The sequence below is a fragment of the Microtus pennsylvanicus genome, chromosome 8, assembly GCF_037038515.1.
Source record: "Microtus pennsylvanicus isolate mMicPen1 chromosome 8, mMicPen1.hap1, whole genome shotgun sequence".
Taxonomy (NCBI): domain Eukaryota; kingdom Metazoa; phylum Chordata; class Mammalia; order Rodentia; family Cricetidae; genus Microtus; species Microtus pennsylvanicus.
Window position 1 is genome coordinate 93270196 of NC_134586.1, and position 7325 is coordinate 93277520.

General features: G+C 44.5%; 1 pseudogene; it reads right to left on the bottom strand.

Moving 5' to 3' along the window:
• Positions 1–3308: 3308 nt before the first annotated feature.
• On the bottom strand, positions 3309–4345 carry LOC142855371 (glyceraldehyde-3-phosphate dehydrogenase pseudogene; annotated as a pseudogene).
• Between the last annotated feature and the right edge of the window lie 2980 nt (positions 4346–7325).

Here is a 7325-nt window from a genome sequence, read left to right on the forward strand (position 1 = left end):
GAATTAATGGCTTGATGTCTCAAACATTGGAGCAAATGACTGTTATGGTTATCTTTTTGTATCATGTTAAAGCAATCTTTTGCCTTCTCCTCCCGTTTTGTATTGGGATAGAAAAGTGTATGGAACTCTGTCTCTGTCTCCTTTCATCGCCTGCTGAAGGTTAATATTCAGGAGGATGCCTATATGTTTTTCTTTGGGTTCTCCTTATTTAGCTTCTCTAGGATCACTAATTATAGGCTCAATGTCCTTTGTTTATGGCTAGAAACCAAATATGAGTGAGTACATCCCATGTTCTACTGAGAACTCAAGAACAATGGCAATGGGTTTCTGATCCTACTGCACGCACTGGCTTTGTGGGAGCCTAGGCAGTTTGGATGCTCAACTTGCTAGACCTGGATGGAGGTGGGGGTTCCTTGGACTTCCCACAGGACAGGGAACCCTGATTGCTTTTCGGGTTGAGGAGGGGGAGGGACTTAATTGGGGGAGGGGAAGGGAAATGGGAGGCGGTGGCGGGGAAGAGACAGAAATCTTTAATAAATAAATAAATTTAAAAAAAAGAAAAGTGTATGGAAAATGAACACAGGTGAATTTAGCATGTAGTATTTGCTGAGTTGCCCTCCTGGTACTATTCTTTGTTTCTTTCTAAACTCTGTTTCTCCTATGTAACATTTATAATCCTCATGCCCCTACCCTGGAATGTGGGAATGCACTATGGCAAGGATTGCTGCGGAAGTCATCCCAAAAAGGTGGCTCCCAACATTTAGCTCTTGTGACTTCTCAAGAGACAAATGGGATATTTATTTCTATTTTTCTGGTGAGGAAGGAAATTTAAATCATACAACTTCCCCAAATAGCATAAACCACCCAGATCAGAATCCAGATGTGAAGTAGACCATCAATCTCTCTCCCTCCCTCCCTCCCTCCCTCCCTCCCTCCCTCCCTCCCTCCCTCCCTCCCTCCCCCTCTTTCTCCCCTCCCTCTCTCCCTCTCTCTCTCCCCCTCTCTCTTTGTCTCTCTCTCTCTGTCTCTCATCTCTTATTTATCTCTGTCCTCTGCTCTTGCTCTCGTCTATCTTTCTTTTTTGGACCGGAAAACTTTTCAAACTTTTATTTTATGGGCATTTATTTTATGCTAGAAGTGGCTAGAGAAAACAAAAAAATTAAGACGGTTCTGGAACAACTCTACAAGAAGCGCAAGCAAAATCTTGTTTCATAAAATGCTAGTGTACTGAGATAATAACATCATAATAATACTTTCTAAAGTTCAACACAAACTAAGAGATAGGGCTGCAGAGGGTGTTTCAGTTGGTAAAATACTTGCCACTCAGACATGATGAATGCTCACCTTACTAGACCTGGATGGAGGTGGGTGGTCCTGGGACTTTCCACACATCAGGGAACCCTGATTGCTCTTCAAGCTGAGGAGGGAGGGGGACTTGATTGGGGAGGGGGAGGGAAATGGGAGGCGGTGGCTGGGAGGAGGCAGAAATCTTTAATAAATAAATAAATTAATTAAAATAAAAAAAGCTAAAAATAAAAACAAAAATCTGGTTTCAGCAGCATCATCTACCTGTAATCCTAGCACTACAGAGGCAGAGGACAGAGGACTTCTGGGGCTTGTTGGCCAGGAAGCCTAGATATGCCTGCAAATTCTGGCTTCAGTGAGAGACCCTGACTCAAAAATTATGGTGGATTTCTGTCCGGTGCTCCAATGTGGGTCTCTGTCTCTGTCTCCTTCCATCGCCTGATGAAGGTTAATATTCAGGAGGATGCCTATATGTTTTTCTTTGGGTTCTCCTTATTTAGCTTCTCTAGGATCACTAATTATAGGCTCAATGTCCTTTGTTTATGGCTAGAAACCAAATATGACTGAGTACATCCCATGCTCCTCTTTTTGGGTCTGGCTTACCTCACTCAGGATAGTGTTTTCTATTTCCATCCATTTGCATGCAAAATTCAAGAAGCCCTTGTTTTTTACCACTGAGTAATACTCTAATGTGTATATATTCCATACTTTCTTCATCCATTCTTCCATTGAAGGGCATCTAGGTTGTTTCCAGGTTCTGGCTATTACAAACAATGCTGCTATGAACATAGTAGAGCATATACTTTTGTTGTATGATAGGGCATCTCTTGGGTATATTCCCAAGAGTGGTATTGCTAAATCAGGAGCAGAAGGAGAGAGAGCATGAGCAAGGAACTTAGGACCGCAAGGGGTGCACCCACACACTGAGACAATGGGGATGTTCTATTGGGAACTCACCAAGGCCAGCTGGCCTGGGTCAGAAAAAGCCTGGGATAGAACCAGACTCACTGAACATAGCGGTCAATGAGGGCTACTGAGAACTCAAGAACAGTGGCAGTGGGTTTCTGATCCTACTGCACATACTGGCTTTGTAGGAGCCTGGACAGTTTGGATGCTCACCTTACTAGTCCTAGATGGAGGTGGGTGGTCCTTGGACTTCCCACAGGGCAGGGAACCCTGATTGCTCTTCGGGCTGGGGAGGGAGGGGGACTTGATTGGGGGAGGGGAAGGGAAATGGGAGGCGGTGGTGAGGAAGAGGCAGAAATCTTTAATAAATAAATAAATTAAAAAAATTATGGTGGAGAGGAATGGAGAAGGAGACTGATGTTGACTCCAGTCATTTTTGTTTGTTTGTTTTTCGAGACAGGGTTTCTCTGTAGCTTTGGAGCCTGTCCTGGAACTAGCTCTTGTAGACCAGGCTGGCCTTAAAATCACAGAGATTGCCTGCCTCTGCCTCCTGATTACTGGGATCAAAGGTGTGTGCCCACACTGCCCAAATAAAGACTCCAGGGCGTGTGCCACCACCACCCAGCTAAAGACTCCAGTCTTTGTATGTGTTATATGTTCTCTCTCTCCCTCTCTCCCTCTCTCCCTCTCTCCCTCTCTCTCTCTCTCTCTTTCTCTCTCTCTCTCTCTCTCTCTCTCTCTCTCTCTCTCTCTCTCTCTCACACACACACACACACACACACACACTCTCATGTTTGCACAATAAAATCAACTTAAAAATACAGCAGTAAGAAGTAACATTAAGAAGTAAAAGAAAAGACATTTGCTAGTTGAAGAATTTTATTTTAGTTTATTTTTGGGGGGTGCAATGAATTTTATTGATGGTATTCAAGAGAGTAGGGCTTCCCAAGCTCCCTCCTGCTATTCTGGGAGTCTGGGATGGAAACTGTGAGGGAGATGCTCAGTGTCAAGGGTTAGTAGGATAGGGACTGCTCAGCAGCCGAGGGCCTCTCTCTCGCTGTGTCCTTGCTGGGATGGGGTGGTCCAGGGCAGGCTTCTTACTCCTTGGAGGCCATGTAGGCCATGAGGTCCACTACTCTGTTGCTGTAGCAGTATTCATTGTTGTACCAGGAAATGAGCTTTACAAAGTTGTCATTGAGAGCAATGCCAGCCACAGCATCGAAGGTGGAAGAGTGGGAGTCACTGTTAAAGTCACAGGAGACAACCTGGTCCTCAGTGTAGCCCAGGATGCCCTTTAGTGGGCCCTCGGATGCCTGCTTCACCACCTTCTTGATGTCGTCATACTTGGCAGCTTACTCCAGGTAGCATGTCAGATCCACGACGGACACATTGAGGGTAGGAACACGGAAGACCATGCCCAGGAGCTTCCTGTTCAGCTCTGGGATGACTTTGCCCACAGCCTTGGCAGCGCCAGTGGATGCAGGCATGATGTTCTGGGCAGCGCCACGGCCATCTCTCCACAGCTTCCCAGAGGGGCCATCCACAGTCTTCTGGGTGCTCGTGATGGCATGAACTGTGGTCATGAGTCCTTCCACGATGCCAAAGTTGTCATGGATGACCTTGGCCAAGGGGGCTAAGCAGTTGGTGGTGCAGGAAGTGTTGCTGACAATCTTGAGGGAATTGTCATACTTGTCATGGTTCACACCTGTCACAAACATGGGGGCATCGGCAGAAGGGATGGAGATGATGACCCTTTTGGCCCCACCCCTCAAGTGGGCCCCAGCCTTCTCCATGGTGGTGAAGACACCAGTCCACTCCACAACATACTCGGCACCGGCATCCCCACATTTGATGTTGGCGGGATCACGCTCCTGGAAGATGGTGATGGCCTTCCCGTTGATGACAAGCTTCCCATTCTCAGCCTTAACTGTGCCTTTGAACTTGCCATGGGTGGAGTCATACTGGAACATGTCAACCATGTAGTTGAGGTCAATGAAGTGGTCATTGATGAAAACAACGTCCACTTTGCCAGAAGTGAAGGCAGCCCTGGTAACCAGGTGTCCAATACAGCCAAATCCGTTCACTCTGACCTTCACCATCGTGTCTCTGGAACGAGGCTGGTACTGCACGAAAAGAAGCGGCTGTCTCTAGAACAGGAAGGAGCAGAGAGCCAAGAATTTTAAAATATTTATTTGGACTCAAGAACATGGTAGGCCTTAGGCCACTCTCTGATTGAATCCACATAAACCAGAGCTCCATAGAAACCTCCTCCTTCTTCTAGCGAAGGTTCTTTGTTATGGTTTTCTGTAGAGAAGCTGGGAAGTTATCAGGAGATTGTAAAGTAAACAAAAGAAAATATGATGCAGAATTTCACAAAAATAAGCGAGTGGAACAGAACATGCACCCCTAGGGAGATCTGACAATGAACCGAAAATGAAATGCAATAGATTTTATAAAGAAAAACTGTCTCATTCATGTAATGGGATGATCAGCATCGGCTCATACAGGCAAAAGAGTAAACAAAGCAAACAGCACGGAGAGGAGCCTGGGTCATTTAGCAAGCTTTGTTCCATCCCTCCCCTCTGGCAGCTTCCTCTAGCTATCTGCCTTTGACCCTCTTAGACATCAGAACAATGGCACATACTTTAAAATATGAGTGATATGGTTCATTATTTTATCCCCTATGGAGTATTGTTTCATGTGAGATTGGTTTTATTTATAGTGGAAAAAATGGAGGCCTACAACTATAGGATCCATTGCCATGGGTGGGAATCTCCGGGAAGTGCTAAGGCCTCTCCAGGAGAGAGCAGGTAAGAGGTAGCAGGGATATGCAGTCATTCTTTTAAAGTATAAGGACACAAGGGAATCCAAATGGCAATGTAAGTAAATTCTTTATTTTGAGAATGTTGTTGGCTATACATCAGAGAAGACTACTCAGACACAGATGTAAGCTAATGGAAAGTCTCTATCAGTCAGCCTGTTTCTACACTTGGTGATTAGGATCCGAATGTAGCCCTGAGACTTTCTTAGGGGGAGTGTGCTTCTAAGCACAAAAACCATGTCCTAGGTTGACAGACTTCAGTTAGCCAACACAATTAACCAGTTGCAGAACTGCAGAAGCTGAAAAGCAAGATGGGTACATTTAGAAATTTTTCCAGAGCTATGGACTTTGCTAGATTAGGTCTTTGTTTTCATTTTGGTAGGAGATGGGGTCTACGTGTTGAATTTTTTGGCCTGAAAGGTAATTCCATCATGGAGTCAGTTGTGCTAAGATTTGGGGCCTGTTATAATAACAGGTTAGTTGCAGGAAGAAAATGAAAGTGAGCATGCACATTCCAGTCAAAATAATTCAGATATAAAGTATCTCTTATGGGCTTACATGTTGCAAAACTTGTTTTTCAGTTTGGGTTGCTGTTTAGGAAGACTGAGGAACCTTTAGGAGGTGGAGCCTCCTCACTGTGGGGTCATTGTTAGGGAGGAAGGATGGGGGTTTAGAGTCCAGCCCTGATTCATCCCTATTTCCTGATACCCTGGATATGAACAACAGCCTCATGCATCACTGTCTGCAGACAAGAGCCACTCCCCATCCTGTGTCTTCCTGATCACTAAGGATTGTCCTTTCAGATCATGATCCCGAATAAAACCCTATGTCTTTAAGTTGCTTCTTATCTGGTATTTGGTATCAACAATATGAACAGAAACTAGTATAGGGAAACTTAGTGTTTTTGACACACATCCATAGAGGCCCATGCACGTGATGGATGGTACACACAACCATGGACCACAGTTCCTATAACTGAAGTTTGAGAGTTGTTGGTCTAAAGTAGCACCTGTTCACTCATGTTGGAGTTATAAAAGGCATAATCCTTAGACTCAAGCACATTTCCATCAACTCGGCCCCTTAAGTTGACTGACAGATACTTATCAGTTTTGAAGAGTACTGTAGTAAAGCTATAAACATTTGGATTAAATAGAGATGGAAACTGGAGGTGCACTTGAGGATGAAGGAGAGTTTTCCAACCAAGCAAATGAAGGAAATGAAATGGGGGCAAGAGAAAACTGGCATGACTCGCTCAGGAAGCCATGAAAGACAGGGCACAGGGGTTTTTTACATTTGAAGCAGGGATGAACAGAAACCAATGTGGAAACTCTGCTACTCTGGTCCAGGATACTGTTATCTCACCTGTTGACAGTTGCAACAACTTCTCTACTATCCTTTTGCCTCTAGGATGCTTCCCATCAAACCCACATTCCATGTTCTGTTAATGGTTATTCCAAATTACATCTGTGGCCATATCATTCTCTACACAAAAGTCCTTCATGCTCTTCTTTGCTAACAGAGCACAACTCAAACCCCTTAGCCCATCTTATAAGGTCTTACATAATTACCCGTGTGCCCTTCTTTATCTTTCTGTCTTTGCTTTTGTATCTCCTGTGGGTCTTCAGGAGGTGAATTTTTCCCCCAGTGACATTCCCTTTGGGAACTCATATTATATCTTTTTCCTCTAAAATGTTCCAAGGGCAGTTTTATGCTTTTTATTCCCTCTCTTCTTCTCCAAGACAACAGGAAGGTCTCTTCCACAACATTCTGGACCATCTCCTTCACTCATCAACAAGAGACTACACTGTGCTGACCTTGTTTCTGGTTCCCCATCCATCCCACATCTCATTCTGATGCCACTGAGGGTGAAGAATATTGTTTTGCACAGACTCTAGATCTCACACAGGCGCTAATATGCCAGAGGTGGAATGCATCCTTATTAAACTGATGAACTAGAAGGTGTTCACATCTCTAGCAAGAGATTCTGTGAGGAAAACCTAAGGAATTATTTCTCTCATATAGTGGACAAGGTCATTCATTTTGAAGGACCAGTGATACAGGCAGTGAATTAATAATTCTGAGCACCCTTCAGGCTGTTCTTTTTCCTTATTAGTTAACCTTTCCAAGTCCTTGACACTAACACAATTATATCCATCTAGCCTGAATGATTTCTTCCCTTTACCAGGCTGAACACAGCATGGGAAGCCTTGGTTAGATTGTGGATATTGATCTTCTTTACATTGAACTAAAATAGACTCTGTTCTCATTATTCCCGGTGCCATGAAGCCAACTG